The sequence below is a fragment of the Mastigoproctus giganteus genome, chromosome 5 (genome assembly GCF_048544385.1).
Source record: "Mastigoproctus giganteus isolate SK-2022 chromosome 5, ASM4854438v1, whole genome shotgun sequence".
In the NCBI taxonomy this organism is placed as follows: Eukaryota; Metazoa; Arthropoda; class Arachnida; order Uropygi; family Thelyphonidae; genus Mastigoproctus; species Mastigoproctus giganteus.
In genome coordinates this window covers 4,506,987-4,528,397 of record NC_143579.1, presented here as the reverse complement: position 1 = coordinate 4,528,397, position 21,411 = coordinate 4,506,987, and the positions used below count along the sequence as shown (strand labels likewise).

At 39.8% G+C, this 21,411-nt stretch overlaps 1 protein-coding gene across 1 annotated transcript in view; it reads left to right on the top strand.

The window, feature by feature from the left end:
• The first annotated feature begins 2,656 nt into the window (after nt 1-2,656).
• LOC150085137 (Fanconi anemia group J protein homolog) overlaps nt 2,657-21,411 on the top strand; it is a 331,818-nt gene continuing 313,063 nt past the window's right edge. The window contains exon 1 of the mRNA XM_090373843.1: nt 2,657-2,693. The gene's annotated coding sequence lies outside the window, so the exon portion shown is untranslated. The remainder of the gene's footprint in view (nt 2,694-21,411) is intronic.

Sequence of the window (21,411 nt, the reverse complement as noted above, 5' to 3'; positions counted from 1 at the left end):
TCTCCTCCACTTTACTCTCAGTTATTACAAGATTCTCTAGCTTACTGCTAGAGTTGAACACACCTCTGGCTTTCTCCTCGCTAAATAACTCCTCATGTGTGAATGTCGATGCAAAATATTCATTTAGTTTGTTAGCTACCTGAGCAGGATCATCAACAGTTGACCCATCGATATCAAGTGGACCAATCTGATTCATCCCCTTCCTTCTAGAGTTTACATAAGTAAAGAACTCTGAACTCTTTGCTGTTTTTCTTTGCATTCCTTGCCAAAGAATTCTCGTAATCTGCCTTCGCCTGCCTAACCTCCTTTGTAACTTGGTTACAGATCAACTTGTATCTATCATAGGCTTCTGTGTCATGTGTTAATTTGTACGTATCCCATGAATGTTTCTTCTCTGTCATATGCCTCATCAGTTCATCTGACATCCATTTAGGCCTAAACCTTGAACAATATTTCTTAGTTGGTATGTAAAGCCTAGCAGCTTCCAAGATAAGTTCTTTGAATACTTCCCATTTTGCATTTGCTGTTGATAACATCATCGGTTGGTCCCACTGTATAGAATTTAAATATTGTCTCAGTCCATCGTAGTCGCCTTTACGAAAGCAATAACCCTTCCCTTTACCCCTAATGGTAGTTACCTCTTTGAGTAAATCCAACTTCAGCACACTGTGATCACTGCCACCTAATGGTTCATTTATCTGCAGATTCTTAATGCATGAAGAATCACTGCTGATAATCAAATCAACAGTATTCTTCCCTCTAGTTGCCTCCTGAACATGCTGATGTAGAAAACAATCATCCAATAAATCCACAAAAGCCTTGCTAGTTTGTGTGACCAGCCCCCAAATTCCAGTCAATATCTGGGAAATTAAAATCTCCCATTATAGGACTCTCTGATTTACTGGCCCACTCTATTTCCCTGTACAGTATCTTATTATACTCATCAGAGTCATTAGGCCTATAGCACACTTCTACTCGCAAATTTGATCTCCCAGTGCTTATGTCACACCAAACTGACTCGACACTGCACTGTCCAGCGATGTCCACTGGCTTCACTTCCTTGGATTTTATGTATTTCTTAACTAATAGCATAACCCCTCCTCCCTTCCTATCCAGTCTATCCTTTCTGTAGATGTTGTACTCCCCTAATTCCAGTTCTGCATTCCTTATATCTGTGTGACACCACGTCTCTGATATCCCAACAATATCTGCCTTTGATGTTTTGAGCAATACCTCAAATTCATCAAATTTATTTACCAAACTCCTAGCATTGGTGTACACGCAAGTATACATGCACCTATTTCTATTCTTAGCTACCCTAACACAACCCATGTGTTTACTTGTACCGCAATGACTACCAGCAGTCTCTGAAATATCCTGCATTTTGTTTTTCAGGCTTCTGCTCATTCCAATAGAAGCAGTGCGAGAATCTCTTTCACCTCTGCCAGTGGCTACTGTTAATCTATTTGTCTTTGTCTCCCCCCAAGCTAACAGTTTTCCGACCCACCTAACACTGCCTCGATAGCATCAGCAAATATTCTTGCACCCTTTCTATTTAAGTGTATCCCATCCCTGTAGAAGCAATCTCTCTTGTTAACAAGTACAGTCCAGGCTGAAAAAAATTCTACCCCTTGAGCCTTGCACAATCTTTCCAGGGTCGAATTGATCGACAAGGCTCTCATCATATACTCCCTTCTATCGTGTCTGGGCAGAATTACAGACACTTTCAAATTCAACCCTATTTCACGGCTTTTTTTCAACAGTGACCTGTACTTGTTAAGGAATTCTGCCGGTTTCAGGTTCTAAGACAGGAGATGAAAGAGATGTGGCATATGCAACTAGTAACGACCTTTCCGATCATCGTGTCAACCACAGGTATGGTGCCAAAGACCCCACATAACAGCCTAGCAGCAATAGGTCTCCCAGTGAACACCTACAAGGAACACCAGAAAGTCGCAATTCTGAACACCTGTAGGATGGTCAGACAGTTTCTTGATCAACAGTAACCCCAGACATAATAACAACCACCCTGCGTACTTGGTAGCAATACCCGTCACGAGATGGAACCCCCAATTAGGCAGAAATAATATAATAATAATGAGCCATGTATTGGAAACAATGCATGGCTCACGAGCGGGGCCTTGGAACAATTTCACTACTGTGCAGTAATTTCCAATGTCTTTGCTCGAATTACAAATATACAAAACTCCGGATGCTTTTCTGCTTTGAAATATTCTGTTGTCCGTGGAACTTTTATGGATTGCAAAAACAAAAACAATATGTAAACAGGCAATCGGCGAAGTTTTTTCTTCACGCCATTGATTGTCAGGTTTCATGACAAGGGAATTTCCATTCTAGTTTGTAGTATACTTTCTATTACAATTTCTGTAACCGACTGTTTTGCAAAGTACATTCTTCTTAAAAGTAATCGACGTGATTTATTGGTGTTTCTTCCTTTTAGGTTATTTTTTTAAGAAATATCAAGTGATCTTTTTTACTTTTTTTGGATTATGAATTATTTTTAATATTTCTAGAAGAGTTACGTCATGAATCAATATAAAAACTTCAGATGGCGTTGGGAAACATATGGAAATGACCATATGATAGTTAAGGGCGGGAAAAGAGTTTTAAAAAATGAATTTCTTTCATAATAGTAATAATCTCTAATTTTTGTATAGGCAAGACTAGCATGTGTAAGTGCTGACATTCTACTTTGTTTAAATTATATTTATATAAATTTTAAAATCAACAGCGCTGGCGCTGTAGTAAATTCGTCAGTGCTACTCATTTTTTTCTCAATTGAGTCGAACTGTACGCTACTGAGAGAGTATGTTTTCAGTAGTATCTGGTTCAGCTCACCAGAATAGAATGAATGAATGATTATGAATAAATCTGTAAAGTTTCACGAGGAAAAAAATAAAATGCAAAAAATATAAAAAAAAAAACAGTAACCAGAAATATTTGGTAGAGCTTTGATAACTAAACGCTATGGGCAACAAAAAAGAAAAATAGCAACTATTTTGTGATATAAAGCGTAAGAAATCAGTGTGCTTTATCTTTACTAATTGTTAAGAGAGAGAGTTTTGTAATTTCTTAGACCTTAATTAAAAAAAATTGAGGCGCTTGAAATATTTTACTTGATTCTCTTTTTGATTTATTTATTGTGTGTAGGTATCACTAGCCAAAAAATAGCATTTTTATCAGTGAAATATTTTACTTGATTCTCTTTTTGATTTATTTATTGTGTGTGTGGGTATCACTAGCCAAAAAATAGCATTTGTACTGATTCTAGCTGTAAGCAACAGTGGCATCTGGTTCTGCTAAAAGACCTCAGCTCAGTACATTTATTTTTATCAGTTAAAACACTTCTGAATTAACCAGATATGCTACTTTTTTCATTTTTTTGTAATTTACAAAAATTATAAGGTAAACATTTGTTTACCATCTTTAGTATTTCTTTGTATAACTGCCTTGCAAGTGACAGCTTCCATTGGTTTGGAATTAGCTGCAGTCATCAACAGCTATGATTCTTTCCCCCTTCCTTGAAGGTACATGAGGATGAGACAGTTAATATATCTGCATCAATAGCATTTTATTATTGTCCATATTATTTTCTTATTTTACCTATCAAATATATTTTTTCTGAATGTTGCTTTTGTTCAAGGAGCACATGCAGGATGAAAACTTGGAATTGAGAGGAGAATTCAATTGAAAAACATAGAGCATGAGAAATTTCGCACAACAAGGATGTGAAATAAATTGTGTAAATAGTAATTAATAAACGAGTTCAATTTATTACAAAAGTAAAATTATTTTGTAATTAAAAACAACACATATGGAGTGTATAGAACTTGTGTACCTTTTGAGGGTGCAACTTACCCATAAAGGGAACACAAGAAAATTTCATGTGATCAAGTGCTTTATGAAAATGGTTACATACATTAAATATGAAAAAATCCAGGTATGTTTCTGTAGGAAATTCTAGCAACTGTTTTTGGCGAAACTTTATATATGATCAAAGAAACAAGAACAAAAAGTGAATAGGTATGATTTTGCACTTTTTCTGAGCTTACAAATGGTTATATGAATTCTGAGATTACATGAAAACTGATGTCCACTGGAAGGTAATCTACTATTATCCATGTAGAGGGATAGTCTGTTGGGCAAGGGTTTGAGCCCTCCACCTGCAGAAACATAACAAAGATGCTAACAGAGGTATGGCCCTGCATCAAAGAAGGACCAGTCATGGTGAAAGCATTAGCACAGAGTATATTAAAAGGTTATGCCGGTAGAGCAACACTCCCTCATTCCATTTGCAGATTGGCTACTACAGTAGAAAGTAAGAGATGCAGGCATTTAGCACCTCTAATACCATTTGCCCATGGTGCTTCCCACCATACTTCATTACACTTTACGCTTGTTTTTACACCAATGTATAAGTTTGAATTATACATGACTTTGGTGACATGACTTGTAATAATACAGTAGTAATACAAGATGTGGCAATAAAATTCCAGGATTAGTACAATAAAAAGAACACAGTGTGAAGGATTTTATTTTTATTCAAAGTATTCACCACCTGATTGAATGCACTTTATTACACTGTTCTAAAAATTTCTAGAAAGAATCAGTGAATGTGTCCAAAGAGATGTTCTGTTCAGCAATTACATTTTATTTTATTCCTCAACATCCTGAAATTTCTTTCCTTTAAGGGCAGTTTTCATCATGGGAAAGAGGAAGAAGTGTGCTGGTGCTAGATCAGGAAAGTAAGCTAGATGGTTGATCTGTAAAATTCCAAGTTTGGTCAGAAATGTCCTCACAACAATTGCAGAATGAGCAAAGGCATTGTCATGCAACAAGAACCAGGTGACTTTCTGTTTAAATTTCAGCCTCACCCAGGACACTTCAATAGTCTTTGAAGCACGCGTATATAGAATATAGCATTGACTCTCTCCTCTTCAGGTATACATTCCTCTTGAATCACACCCTGTTTTTCAAAAAACATGATCAGCATCGTTTTGGTCCTTTGCTTCTGCAAACAAAACTACTTTTTGTACCTTGGTGATGATTTCAAAGTCTATTGCATGCTCTGACACTATTTGTGTTATACTGAAACATCCAACTCTCATCCCTAGTAACAATAACCCAGGGGCTCACATCTGGTATGGTCTTGGCACACCCAGAGTTCTGAGCTGGATATCACCGGTGGTATTGCACAGGTTGAAGACTCTCATCAACCTGTGCAATACCACCACTTTGCTTATTGGAGGCTTGAAGCGGTGGAACCCATGTTTAGTCTCTAGAGCCAAATTCCGGTCAACCCTTCCCCATCTCTTCCCTCATGCAGTATGATTGATGACTTTTGAGGTTATGATGAACATCGTGGCGAGATCCAATATTCCTTACATTTCGAGGGTACAGCTCTAAAGCAGTGTTCGCAGGCTGGCCGCTAGTTAGTACACTGGACCGAACCTATTGGTAACTCTCTAGGAGGCTTCCGGATCAGCTAGTGTAAAATTTGCTACCACTACTCTGCCAGATAGTGACTGGAGGGAGTCCGAGTAGTGTGTATGCAGGGGACATTGTCGAGGCCACATTATGTCAAGGATCTGGGTATATTCTTACCATGTGTATCTATATCCAAAAATTTCATTACTTCATACAGCATGTCCCACCCACTTTTTCTTACTATTGAATACACCATGAATTGTCAAACTAACAGAGCAAGCTTATGTGCGAAAGATCTAAACCTCCCAAACACTTCCTAATTCATTTCACAAATATATGTGGTCTTGATTCTAATCTCAAAGATGTCCATTTCCACTTGCAGTCTGCCAAACCCCATGTACTTTTTCTGACAGAATCTCAGTTATCGGTTGATTCAACCACTGCTCATCTCAGATGCCCAAATTATTCGCTGTATGATTCCTTTCGCTGCAAAGGTGGTACTTGTGCACATGTCCGTTCTGATATACCCTGTCAGAGACTTGGCAATTTGGAATCTCCTCTCTTCAATCTTCTCTGGCTTAAAATCTCTCTACCTCATTGTGTCAAATTCATCTGTTGTCTCTACTGTTCTCCCAACTTCACTAATCACTTGGAGCTCTTTGACTTCCTCTCTTTGCAACTTGACTTTCTCCAGTCCAACTTTACTAACAGTGAGGTAATTTTCCTTGGTGATTTTAATGTTCACAACTCCAACTGGCTTCTGTTTTCTAGTCACACCAACCCAGCTGGTCAAGATGCTGAGGCTTTCAATTACTAATGACCTTGCACAGATTGTTCCTTTACCTACAAGAATACCGGACAATCCTAATCATACAGCCAACACGCTTGATCTGTATCTCATTAACAATCCTTCTAAGTACACGGTCAAAGTGAGAGGTACTTTAGCCACTTCAGATCACAACTTGGTGATTGTCTCTTCTCCAACGGATCCTTTATCTCATGGCTATTCCCAGCCTCATGTTGTTTGGCATTACAAGAATGCAAAATGGGATGACCTGCAAGATTTCTTTTCCTTGGTCAGATTACTGTTTCAAAACTTCTGATGTCAACACTTGCTCAGAACGTGTCAGCGAAATTATTCTTGCAGGGATGGAATCCTTTATCCCACACTCCACTTTAAAATCTCGTCCTTTAGGTAAACCTTGGTTTTCCAATAAATGTGCTAAGGCTGTTCAAGAGAAGAATGTTGCATATCGCAATTGGCTTGTTTCTAATTCTTCAGTTTCATTTTCTGCCTACACCAAAGCTCACAACAATTGTAAATCAGTTATTAATCAGTCTAAACTAGAGTTTGAACAGGCTAAGAGTAGAAAACTTGCTTCTTACCCTAATGATAGCCGAGCATTCTGGTCTCTTGCCAAAGCTATTGGCCGCAACTTTTGCCCATCTCTGCTCCCACCTCTGTCCAAACCAGATGGTTCTGTTGTCACTTCAGTCATGGATAAAGCTGACCTGCTAGCATCCCATTTTTCTTCCAACTCATGTATTAATGATCTTGGTAAAACACCTCCCATCATTCCCAACACACTCTGTTCAATGTCTCCTGTGAACATCCGTCAAAAGGATGTTAGAAGGATTTTGACGAATCTTGATGCTAAGAAAGTTCCAGGTCCTGACTGGCGCCTCTGTAGCCAGGTGGGAAGGAGCAGCAGTGCGTAGCCCACGCTTCTTGATTAGACCGGGGTTCAAGCCCGTCACCACCAAATATGGAGGATGAGGAAAGGTCAGGGAATGACCACCGCATATCCCGGAGCAATATGGCCTTAGTTGCTAATGCTCCTAAAAAAAAACCAAAACCATAAACCAGGTCCTGATGGTATTTCTCCACTTGTTCTCAAAACCTGTGCTCCTGAACTTACTCCTATTCTTTGCTGCCTTTTTTCACTTTCTTATTCCAAAGGTGTTTTTCCTGCTGCTTGGAAATTTGCTCATATCCAGCCAGTTCCTAAAAAGGGTGACAAATCCCTCCCATCCAATTATCGTCCCATTGCAATTACTTCTACTCTTTCTAAAGTAGAAATCAATTAACCGCCAACTCTTAAACTACCTATAAACCTTCCATCTGATCAATGATCACCAGTATGGATTCCGTCAGTGTCGATCCACTGGTGATATTCTGGCTTATGTTACCCATTTATGGACTAATTCAATGGAAAGGTTCGGTGAAACACAAGTAGTTGCTCTTGACATCTCAAAGGCTTTCGATCGTGTTTGGCATAAAGGTATTCTAAACAAGCTTCCATCATATGGTGTACCAACTGTTTTTTGTAATTGGTTATCCAGTTTTCTCTCTGATCACTCACTGAGGGTGATGGTTGATGGCTCTCTGTCTTCTAACTTCTCCACTAATGCCGGTGTCCCCCAGGGTTCAGTTCCTTCGCCCACTCTTTTCCTCTTGTATATTAATAACCTTCCATTGACTGGAAATCCTATCCATAGTTTTGCTGATGATAGCACATTGCATTCCACTTTCCATTTTGAGAAACCTTGCCCTGCTCAATCATCTTCAACTTCTCGAAAATCTGCTACCAATTCCTTAAATGCCGATCTTCAGGTAATTCTCCAGTGGGGCAAAGACAACTTAGTTGATTTCAACCCTTCTAAAACTCAGTCTTGTCTTATATCTCGCAAAAAGGATTCTTCTGCTCCTATGCTTATCTTTGGTGACGCTCCGATTTCTAAGCAAAATGATATATCTCTTTTGGGGATTACCCTGACTTCTAATCTCTCTTGGCACAAGCACATTACATATATTGCTTCCTCTTCGTCGTTACCTTTCTTCCAAACAGCTGCTCACTCTGTATAAATCGCAAATGTGCCCTACCATGGAATATTGTTCCCACATCTGGGGTGGTGCCCCCGAAACCTCTCTCAGGCTTCTTGATTCCATTCAGAAGAGGGCAGTTAGGTTAATTAATGATTCATCTCTAACAGAGTCTCTCTCTTCTCGCTGTCTCATAGACATAATGTTTCTGGTGCATGCCTCTTCTACAGATACTTCCATGGGCACTGTTCTTCTGAATTGGCTTCTATAATTCCCGCTCTCTCTTTCCAAACAGTCCGAACACGTGCAGCCACCAGCCAACATCCATTTACTATCCAACTTGAAACTCACAGAACCAACTTTTCATCTTCCTCGTTTATTCATTCAACTGCTGTTTCCTGGAACAGCCTTCCTTCATACGTATTTCCTGAAACTTACAGTCTACAGAAGTTCAAGTCCAATGTCAACAAATATCTTCTTTCGTCTTCTCAACCTCCAACCCAAGCACGGTACTAAGTATTATAGGTTCTAATACCTCTCGTGTTTGGAGTTTACATAAAAAAAAAAACATGCAAAGAAAATATTTAGAGTTGGGAATACCAGATGTCTACTAAGTAATAATTTGGAACTAAATGATTTTGTGATCTGAACTATTAAATCGAAGCTAAAAGTAAATAAGTCATATAATGCCTCTATCCAGTTATATTAAAAGAAACAGCAAGATAGATGATCCTATCTTGCAGTATCATCTTGAAAGGAACTCTGTTATGTGGAAATTGCAGCATATATTTGCTAAGGGAAGATTGTGTGTCATCAATCTGATTAGCTACTGTGCACAGTAACAAACAAAAGGAACTGGATGCAAAAAATAATTTTGATATCATATACTAGATTTCAGTAAGCTGCTTGACACTGTTTCACATGAAAGGCTGCTGTAAATGTAGCAGTGTGGTATTACGGACAAGTTATTGCTATGGATAAAGAGATAGTTGAGTGATAGAAGGTACAGGTAGATTATCATGGATAAAGAAATAGTTGAGTAATAGAAGGAAAAAGGTAGATTATCAAAGGTCACTGCTCTTCTTGCACTACTGTTAATGGAGTTCCCCAGGGTTCACTGCTTGGCCCATTGTTGTGTTCTGTATTTATTAATGATATTGATAAAGGCAGATAAGTCTGCAGATGATATAGGCAATGATTAGGCCACATCTTCAGTATTGTATATAGATCTGGAATCCTCATTTTAGGAATTAGCATTAGTAGAGGCATTTTATGCAAGAAAGCAAGCTTATGCAGCATCAGCCAAAAAAAAAAAAAAAAACCACTTTCACTTCACCCCTCTGTTCGTTCAAAATACCTGTCCAGCTGAGCCTTAAACTTATTTAGGCTATCAACTTCCACGACAAGGGATGGAAGTCTGTTCCACCAACCAACCACTCGCTGGCTAAAGGCAAATTTCCGCACGTCTATCCTACATCTGTCTTTCCTCAATTTGAATTTATGCCCTCTCAGGTGATTATTCTGAGCTAGAGGAAGAATCCCATCAGCATTGAGCATGCTCAAACCATTCAATGCTTTATACACCTCTATCAGATCACCTCGCTGGTGCCTAGTCTCCAGACACTGTAATTTGCAAAACTTAAGCCTTTCTTCATAAGAGCACCCCTTTGTTCCATTCACTAATCTTGTTGCTCTTCTCTGTACTTGTTCCAGCAGCTCTACATCCTTCTTGAAATGAGGCCTCCAGACCTGTATACAGTACTCTAGGTGTGGCCTGACCATTGTCTTATACAAGGGAATAATCACCTCCTTATCCCTGCTAGAAAAATTCCTATATATCATTGACAAGACACCATGAGCTACTCTTGCAGCCCGTCTGCACTGCTCAGAGAACTTCATATCTGCCTGCACAACCACCCCCAGGTCCCTTTCATTCTCTACCACCACTGTCAGTGTAGTACCACAGAGTTGATACGTTGCTCTGGGGTTGCTGTTTCCCATGTGTAGTACTTTACATTTGTCAATGTTAAACTTCATTTGCCACCTCTCAGCCCATCTGCTCAACCTTTCCAGATCCTGTTGCAGCAGCATAGTGTCAGTAGTGTCCTTGACAACCCTGCCTCCCTTTGTATCGTCTGCAAACTTCGACATTAAGCTTGATATACCATCATCAATATCATTTATGAATACAGAAAACAATAATGGACCCAACACTGAGCCCTGAAGGACTCCACTAATAACATTAGTCCACGATGAGCAGTGTCCATTGATTACCACTCTCTGTCTTCTCCCCCTCAGCCACCCCTTTATCCACAGCAGCAATTTGCCTCCAATGCCACACTGCTCCAATTTGTGTAGCAGTCTTCCATGTGCAACAGTATCAAAAGCCTTTCTAAGATCAAAGTATATAATATCAAAGTTATTCCCTGCATCCAGTTCCTTTGTGACTGCATCATAGTATCCAATCAAATTGGTCAGGCAAGACTTCCCGTTAACAAAACCATGCTGTGTCCGAGCTATAACTGAAATCTTGTCTAAATGATCCTGCAGTGCTTCTTTACCTAGTGCCTCCATTAATTTTCCTGGAACAGAAGTTAAACTCACAGGTCTATAATTGCTTGTGTCAGCCTTTGATCCTCCTTTGTGAACTGGGGTCACATTTGCACATCTCCAGTCTGCGGGTACCTCCCCTGAGTCCAAGGAAGCTCTCATAATTATGGCTAAGGGTTTGCTTACCTCCTCTGCTGCCTCCTTTAATATAACTTTATAGATCCGATCCACCCCGGGTGCCTTTCGTGTGTTTATCTTCAACAGTTTCTCCTCGACTTTACTCTCAGTTATTACAAGATTCTCTAGCTTACTGCTAGAGTTGAATACACCCCTGGCTTTCCCCTCACTAAATAACTCCTCATGTGTGAATGTCGATGCAAAATATTCATTTAGTTTGTTAGCTGCCTGAGCAGGATCATCGACAGTTGACCCATCGATATCAAGTGGACCAATCTGATTCATCCCCTTCCTTCTAGAGTTTACATAAGTAAACAACTCTTTGCTGTTTTTCTTTGCATCCCTTGCCAAAGATTTCTCGTACTCTGCCTTCGCCTCCCTAACCTCCTCTGTAACTTGGTTACAGATCAACTTGTATCTATCATAGGCTTCTGTGTCATGTGTTAATTTGTATGTATCCCATGCATGTTTCTTCTCTGCCATATGCCTCATCAGTTCATCTGACATCCATTTAAGCCTAAACCTTGAACAATATTTCTTAGTTGGTATGTAAAGCCTAGTAGCTTCCAAGATAAGTTCTTTGAATGCTTCCCATTTTGCATTTGCTATTGGTAACATCATCAGTTGGTCCCACTGTATAGAATTTAAATACTGTCTCAGTCCATCGTAGTCGCCTTTACGGAAGCAATAACCCTTCCCTTTACCCCTAATGGTAGTTACCTCTTTGAGTAAATCCCACTTCAGCACACTGTGATCACTGCCACCTAGTGGTTCATTTATCTGCAGATTCTTAATGCATGAAGAATCACTGCTGATAATCAAATCAAGAGTATTCCTCCCTCTAGTTGCCTCCCGAACATGCTGATGTAGAAAACAATCGTTCAATAAATCCACAAAAGCCTTGCTAGTGTGTGAGTGACCAGCCCCCAAACTCCAGTCAATATGTAGGAAATTAAAATCTCCCATTATAAGACTCTCTGATTTACTGGCCCACTCTATTTCCCTGTACAGTTTCTTATTATACTCATCATGTGAATCAATTGAATGAGGTTAGCTAAGAAATCAGAAGGGTACTATTACCATGAAAGATCTCATTTCTGAACTTGTAGTGCTTGGAAACTAGGCACTTGTGAGGAAACTGATTGAAATGTTTAAGGTTCCTCATGTGTGAATGTAGATGCAAAATATTCTTTCATTTTATCAGCTACCTCAGCATGATCTTCAATAATCAACCCATCTATGTTAAGTAGTCCAATCTGATTCATCCCTTTACTCCTAGAGTTTACATAAGTAAAGAACCCTTTGCTGTTTTTCTTTGCATCCTTTGCCAAAGATTTCTCGTAATCTGCCTTCGCCTGCCTAACCTCCTTTGTGACTTGATTATAATCAAGCTTATATCTGCCATAGGCTTCTGTGTCACCTGATAATTTATATGCATCCCATACATTTTTCTTTAGCATTAGCATTAGTAGAGGCATTTGATGCAAGAAAGCAAGCTTATGCAGCATCAGCCAAAAAAAAAAACCCACTTCCACTTCACCCCTCTGTTCGTTCAAAATACCTGTCCAGCTGAGCCTTAAACTTATTTAGGCTATCAACCTCCACCACAAGGGATGGAAGTCTTCCACCAACCAACCACCAGCTGGCTAAAGGCAAATTTCTGCACATCTATCCTACCTCTGTCTTTCCTAAATTTGAATTTATGCCCTCTCAGGTTATTTTTCTGAGCTAGAGGAAGAATCCCATCAGCATTGAGCATGCTTAAACCATTCAAGGCTTTATACACCTCTATCAGATCACCTCGCTGGTGCCTAGTCTCCAGACACTAATTTTCAAAACTTAAGCCTTTCTTTGTAAGAGCACCCCTTTGTTCCATTCACTAATCTTGTTGCCCTTCTCTGTACTCGTTCCAGCAGCTCTACATCCTTCTTGAAATGAGGCCTCCAGACCTGTGTACAGTACTCTAGGTGTGGCCTGACCATTGCCTTATACAATGGAATAATCACCTCCTTATCCCTGCTGGAAAAATTCCTGTATATCATTGACAATACTCCATGAGCTACTCTTGCAGCCCGTCTGCACTGCTCAGAGAACTTCATATCTGCCTGCACAACCACCCCCAAGTCCCTTTCATTCTCTACCACTGTCAGTGTAGTACCACAGAGTTGATACGTTGCTCTGGCGTTGCTGTTTCCCATGTGTAGTACTTTACATTTGTCAATGTTAAACTTCATTTGCCACCTCTCAGCCCATCTGCTCAACCTTTCCAGATCCTGTTGCAGCAGCATAGTGTCAGTAGTGTCCTTGACAACCTTGCCAACCTTTGTATCGTCTGCAAACTTGGACATTAAGCTTGATATACCATCAATATCATTTATAAATACAGAAAACAATAATGGACCCAACACTGAGCCCTGAGGGACTCCACTAATAACATTAGTCCACGATGAGCAGTGTCCATTGATTACCACTCTCTGTCTTCTCCCCTTCAACCACCCCTTTATCCATAGCAGCAATTTGCCTGCAATGTCACACTGCTCCAATTTGTGTAGCAGTCTTCCATGTGCAACAGTATCAAAAGCCTTTCTAAGATCCAAGTATATAATATCAAAGTTATTCCCTGCATCCAGTTCTTTTGTGACTGCATCATAGTATCCAATCAAGTTGGTCAGGCAAGACTTCCCCTTAACAAAACCATGCTGTGTCTGAGCTATAACTGAAGTCTTGTCTAAATGATCCTGCAGTGCTTCTTTAACCAGTGCCTCCATTAATTTTCCTGGAACAGAAGTTAAGCTCACAGGTCTATAATTACTTGTGTCAGCCTTTGATCCTCCTTTGTGAATTGGGGTCACATTTGCACATTTCCAGTCTATGGGTACCTCCCCTGAGTCCAAGGAAGCTCTCATAATTATGGCTAAGGGTTTGCTTACTTCCTTTGCTGCCTCCTTTAATATAACTGGATAGATCCCATCCACCCCGGGTGCCTTTCTTGTGTTAAAATCCCCCATTATAAGACATTCTTCTCTGCAACAAACCTCTTTAATTCATCTTGACATCCATTTAGGCCTGAACCTTGAACAGTATTTCTTAGTTGGAATTAAAAATTAGTAGCCTCCAAGATTAAGTCCCTGAAGGCTTCCCATTCAGAATTCACCGTTGGTAACATCATCAGTTGATCTCACTGTATAGAATTTAAAAACTGTCTGAGACCCCTGTAGTCACCTTTATGAAAGCAAAAACCCTTTCCTTCAGCCATGATGGTAGTTACATCTTTAAGTAATTCCCATATCAGTACATTGTGATCGCTGTCACTCAGTGGTTTCTTTATCTCTTGAACATGCTGCTGTAGAAAACAGTCATCCAATAAATCCAAAAAAGTCTTGCTAGTGTGCAAGTAACCAAACCACAAGTTCCAGTCGATATCTGGAAAGTTAAAATCCCCCATTATAAGACATTCTGATTTACTGGCCCACTCTATTTCTCTCCACAATTGCTCATTATGCTCATCAGATTCATTAGGCCTATAACACACATGTACTCTCAATTATCCTTTCCCAGTGCTTATGTCACACAAACAGACTCAACATTGTATTGTCCACCAACATCAATTGGATGCACTTCCTTCGATTTTGTGTTTTTTTAACTAACAGCATTTACCTCCCTTCCTGTCCTATCTATCCTTTCTGGACACATTGTACTCCCCAAATTCCAATTCTGCACTTCTTATATCCATGTGACACCACGTCTCTGATATCCCAACAATATATGCCTTTGATGTCTTGACTAGCACTTCAAGCTCATCAAATTTATTAACTATACTCCTAGCATTGGTGTACATGCAAGTCTACATGCACCTGTTTTTACTCTTAGTTACCCTAACACAGCCTATGTATTTATTTGTTCCACTATGACTCCAACAGTCCTGGAAATCCCTATTGCCTTGCCTTCCTTTCCATGCTGCTGCTCATTCCAGTAGAAGCAGTGCAAGAATCACTTTTGCCTCTGCCTGCAGCCGCTGTTAACCTTTTAGTCTGTGTATCCCCCTAGCACTTTTCCGACCCACCTAACAGTGCCTCGATAGCATCAGCAAATATTATTGCACCCTTTCTAGTTAAGTGTACCCCGTCCCTGTAGAAGCAGTCTCTCCTGTCAATAAGTCAGACTTAACAAGTACAGGTCACTGTTGAACAAAAGCCGAAAATTAGGGTTGAATTTGAAAGTGTCTGCAATTCTGCCCAGACACGATAGGAGGGAGTATATGATGAGAGCCTTGTCGATCAATTCGGCCCTGGAAAGATTGTGCAAGGCTCAAGGGGTAGAATTTTTTTCAGCCTGGACTGTACTTGTTAACAGGAGAGATTGCTTCTACAGGGATGGGATACACTTAAATAGAAAGGGTGCAAGAATATTTGCTGATGCTATCGAGGAAGTGTTAGGTGGGTCGGAAAACTGCTAGCTTGGGGGGGAGACAAAGACCAATAGATTGACAGTAGCCACTGGCAGAGGTGAAAGTGATTCTTGCACTGCTTCTATTGGAATGAGCAGAAGCCTGGAAAACAAGATGCATGGTATTTCAGAGACTGCTGGGAGCCATTGCGGTACAAGTAAACACATGGGTTGTGTTAGGGTAGCTAAGAATAGAAACAGGTGCAGGTATACTTGCGTGTACACCAATGCTAGGAGTTTAGTAAATAAATTTGATGAATTTGAGGTATTGCTCAAAACGTCAAAGGCAAAAATTGTTGGGATATCAGAGACGTGGTGTCACACAGATATAAGGGATGCAGAACTGCAATTTGGGGAGTACAACGTCTACAGAAAGGATAGACAGGATAGGAAGGGGGGAGGGGTTATGCTATTAGTTAAGAAACACATAAAATCCAAGGAAGTGAAGCCAGTCGACATCGCCGGACAGTGCAGTGTTGAGTCAGTTTGGTGTGACATAAGCATTGGGAGATCAAAATTGAGAGTAGGAGTGTGCTATAGGCATAATGACTCTGATGAGTATAATAAGGAACTGTACAGGGAAATAGAGTGGGCCAGTAAATCAGAGAGTCTTATAATGGGAGATTTTAATTTCCCAGATATTGACTGGAATTTGGGGGCTGGTTACTCACACACTAGCAGGGCTTTTGTGGATTTATTGGATGATTGTTTTCTACATCAGCATGTTCGGGAGGCAACTAGAGGGAGTAATACTCTTGATTTGATTATCAGCAGTGATTCTTCATGCATTAAGAATCTGCAGATAAACGAACCACTAGGTGGCAGTGATCACAGTGTGCTGAAGTGGGATTTACTCAAAGAGGTAACTACCATTAGGGGTAAAGGGAAGGGTTATTGCTTCCGTAAAGGCGACTACGATGGACTGAGACAGTATTTAAATTCTATACAGTGGGACCAACTGATGATGTTACCAACAGCAAATTCAAAATGGGAAGCATTCAAAGAACTTATCTTGGAAGCTACTAGGCTTTACATACCAACTAAGAAATATTGTTCAAGGTTTAGGCCAAAAAGGATGTCAGATGAACTAATGAGGCATATGGCAGAAAAGAAAAATGCATGGGATACTTACAAATTAACACATGACACAGAACCCTATGATAGATACAAGTTGATCTGTAACCAAGTTACAGAGCAGGTTAGGGAGGCGAAGGCAGAGTACGAGAAATCCTTGGCAAGGGATGCAAAGAAAAACAGCAAAGAGTTCTTTACTTATGTTAACTCTAGAAGGAAGGGGATGAATCAGATTGGTCCACTTCATATTGATGGGTCAACTGTTGATGATCCTGCTCAGGTAGCTAACAAACTAAATGAATATTTTGCATCGACATTCACACATGAGGAGTTATTCAGCAAGGGGAATGCCAGAGGTGTATTCAACTCTAGCAGTAAGCTAGAGAATCTTGAAATAACTGGGAGTAAAGTGGAGGAGAAACTGTTGAAGATAAATACAAGAAAGGCACCTGGGGTGGATGGGATCTATCCAGTTATATTAAAGGAAGCAGCAAAGGAAGTAAGCAAACCCTTAGCCATAATTATGAGAGCTTCCTTGGACTCAGGGGAGGTACCCATAGACTGGAAATGTGCAAATGTGACCCCAATTCACAAAGGAGGATCAAAGGCTGACACAAGTAATTATAGACCTGTGAGCTTAACTTCTGTTCCAGGAAAATTAATGGAGGCACTGGTTAAAGAAGCACTGCAGGATCATTTAGAGAAGACTTCAGTTATAGCTCAGACACAGCATGGTTTTGTTAAGGGGAAGTCTTGCCTGGCCAACTTGATTGGATATTATGATGCAGTCACAAAAGAACTGGATGCAGGGAATAACTTTGACATTATATACTTGGATCTTAGAAAGGCTTTTGATACTGTTGCACATGGAAGACTGCTACACAAATTGGAGCAGTGTGACATTGGAGGCAAATTTCTGCTATGGATAAAGGGGTGGTTGAGGGGGAGAAGACAGAGAGTGGTAATCAATGGACACTGCTCATCGTGGACTAATGTTATTAGTGGAGTCTCTCAGGGCTCAGTGTTGGGTCCATTATTGTTTTCTGTATTTATAAATGATATTGATGATGGTATATCAAGCTTAATGTCCAAGTTTGCAGATGATACAAAGGTTGGTAGGGTTGTCAAGGACACTACTGACACTATGCTGCTGCAACAGGATTTGGAAAGGTTGAGCAGATGGGCTGAGAGGTGGCAAATGAAGTTTAACATTGACAAATGTAAAGTACTACACATGGGAAACAGCAACCCCAGAGCAACGTATCAACTCTGTGGTACTACACTGACAGTGGTAGAGAATGAAAGGGACTTGGGGGTGGTTGTGCAGGCAGATATGAAGTTCTCTGAGCAGTGCAGACGGGCTGCAAGAGTAGCTCATGGAGTATTGTCAATGATATACAGGAATTTTTCCAGCAGGGATAAGGAGGTGATTATTCCATTGTATAAGGCAATGGTCAGGCCACACCTAGAGTACTGTATACAGGTCTGGAGGCCTCATTTCAAGAAGGATGTAGAGCTGCTGGAACGAGTACAGAGAAGGGCAACAAGATTAGTGAATGGAACAAAGTGGTGCTCTTACGAAGAAAGGTTTAAGTTTTGCAAATTACAGTGTCTGGAGACTAGGCACCAGCGAGGTGATCTGATAGAGGTGTATAAAGCCTTGAATGGTTTAAGCATGCTCAATGCTGATGGGATTCTTCCTCTAGCTCAGAAAAATCACCTGAGAGGGCATAAATTCAAATTGAGGAAAGACAGATGTAGGATAGACGCGAGGAAATTTGCCTTTAGCCAGTGGGTGGTTGGTTGGTGGAACAGACTTCCATCCCTTCTGGTGTAGGTTGATAGCCTAAATAAGTTTAAGGCTCAGCTGGACAGGTATTTGGAACGAACAGAGGGGTGAGGTGGAAGTGGGTTTTTTTTTTTTTTTTTTTTTGGCTGATGCTGCATAAGCTTGCTTTCTTGCATCAAATGCCTCTACTAATGCTAATGCTAAGCAGTCTCTCCTGTCAATAAGTCAGACCAGACTGAAAAAATTCTACTCCTTGAGCCTTGCACAATCTTTCCAGGACCGAATTGATTGTGAAGGCTCTCATCATATACCCCTTCCTACCATGTCTGGGCAGAATTGCAGACACTTTCACATTCAACCCTAACTAGCGACTTTTCTTTCAATATTGACCTGTACTTGTTGAGTAAATCTGCAGATCTCATTAGTTGAAACGTGTACAACGATATCACCTTTTGTAATCTTAAAAGGTGATATCTGCTCTACAACCTCATCAACGTTTGCCCCTGGCAGACATACCCTCATCCTGTTCCATCTATCCTTCTTGCATAGTATATTCCCCGTCTCCCAGACAATATGGTCACCAACAACTAGTTCCTTTGGAACCAGCGCGTTCTGCCTTGGGGATTGTCTCTGTTGCCTGATGTCAGCTCTGCTATTGAGAGCTTGAGGAGCCCTTGATATTAATTTCTTCGAGGCATTTACCCTACACGTCACGCTCCCATAGATGCTGATCAGAATGCTGAGTTGGTGCCTAATTTCTTGACACTCTAGGCATCTAGCACACACAAAGACATCCTCTTTGGCTAGATTATGTCCCGTTTCAGCAACATTTCGCATTTCACACATTTTTTGAGACTGTGAAGCGTTGGAGAATCGCTACCTTCATTTCTCCTCCGAGTCACAGCACTCTCGCTAGTCTGTGATCTTTGCTTCGCAGCTCTAGTCTGGGTCATGATTTCTGTTTAAATAGTTTAATTAATGATGGAATTTAACAAGGTTAATAAATATTTTTGATTAATTAATTATTAGCTAACAGATTCCTAATACAGTGCTTCATATTATACAGCTTATACAGGATCAGCCATAAAAAATAAAAAGAAAGCCACAGAACTTTCCATATCACCTATCCATCTCCTCTAATAGTTTATGTACTTCCTTGAATTTTTTCAAAACACACACACACATATACACTTCTCACATCAATTGTCCACTTCCGTGGCACCAGTTGAAAGTTTCTTCCAACAATCAATTGATTGATATTCATGTATCCTGTAACCATCCTTCCTCAGTTTGAATTTATGCATCTCATGTGCAGTGTTGCCAACTCTTAATAATATTTCCCGCTAGCCGCATACTCAAAATCCGCTATTTTTAGCACTTGACCCGCCAAATTTTTTAAATTTTCATTTGTTTGTACTTTGTAGTGAATAAAAACAAACAAACAAATAGTATATATAAATAGTTATTTATTTTTCTGTTTTTAATATAAAATCAATACAGTAATACCCCGAAGTTACGCGATAGGTGGGTCCGATGAAAATCGCGTAAGTCGAATTCGCGTAAGTCGGGGTACAACTTTGCATATAAATACATATAAATTTTGCTTAATTGGGACCAAGGACCAACAAAAACACTAGTTTAGAAGAAAAATATTAATAAAATTGCAGTTCTTTATACATATTAATACAAAATATGTATTAAAAAAACAATGACTTACGTTAAAAAGTTATTTCGATGTCGATGGCTTCATAAAATCTAACAAATTCGTCTGACGACACAGCGCGTTCTTTTTTTCACGCAGAATTTCTTCGTAGCAAGCTAATAATTTTTTTATTCCTTGCTTTGTAGCTATAACGCGTTCTTCGTTGGAGTCTATGTTTTCTAAAATTTTTAAGCCCTTTACAATTGAGCCCTTTTCAATTTTCAACCTGTCAAGTTTGCAATTGTCATGTGCTTTTCGCCGTTGCTTCATTTAGGCCTGTAGCACGTGCAATATCACATGGTCTTTCATTTCGCTCAAAGCGTTTCACAATTTCATATTTTTTCTCTATCGACAGAGGCGGACTGGCCATAAGCCTTACCGGGGAAACCCCGGTGGGCCAGTGTGATTTTGGCCATAAACCATAGTGTGAGGCCACTACAAATTTTGCCGGGTAAGAATTTTTGATCCAGTCCGCCTCTGTTTATCGATAATTGCTTTTCTTTTTCTCTCTGAATCTGCAGTGTCTTCACCAGTACGCTTCCTTTTCACACCTTTTAAGTATTTTACTCATTTTTAGGGAATAAAGCACAATTACAAAACGAGGTGGCACGCTTGATACACATAAACAAAGCTGCGCGCATATAGCAACTGAATAAACAACACCATAAAGGCAGAGATACACTATTAACACCTCACATTTCTAGGGGTTACTACCATAAAACAATAAAAATCCAGTTGCGTTTCTGCTAGTGAAATCTGTTATAAACTGGTAATAAACTCGATCTAATTGCATTTGCGATTATACCGATAGCTGGAATTGTGTTGGTTTTTACGTTATTATGGTGAAATGTGTTTCCCCTTCACTGATATAAAAAACATAAAAGCAGCAAAGTTGAATTTTGTTCATCTTTCGCTCTCAATCTCCGCCGTCGCACCCTATATCGATAACATATGAAAAACGACCTTGAAGATAGTGGGCGGCAGCGTTGCCAAACGAAAAAATCAAGAACCGCGTAACTCCGAGTTCGCGTAAGTCGGGGTATTACTGTATTTAAAAATCTAAATTAATTTCGAAATTCAATACCTCCTCATCATATGCTTCTTGTGTACCTATTTTGCGAAGCACTTCTTCAGGTAAAACATAATTTTTACAACACTTTTCAACTCTTTTGAGCCGTATCGTACTGATAAGATTGCATTAACCGTGCCAACACTCATTCTGTTGCGTGTTTTGTTTTTTACTAGATTTAAGTTGCTGAATATTCTTTCCACATCTGCATTGGATAATGGCAAAATTAAAATTCCCAATGCAAATTCGATAATTTCTTTAAATGGATTTTTACCGCTTGCATCTCGATATTTCGAAACTTCTGACCAAAACTTCATTGTATTGTTGATGTT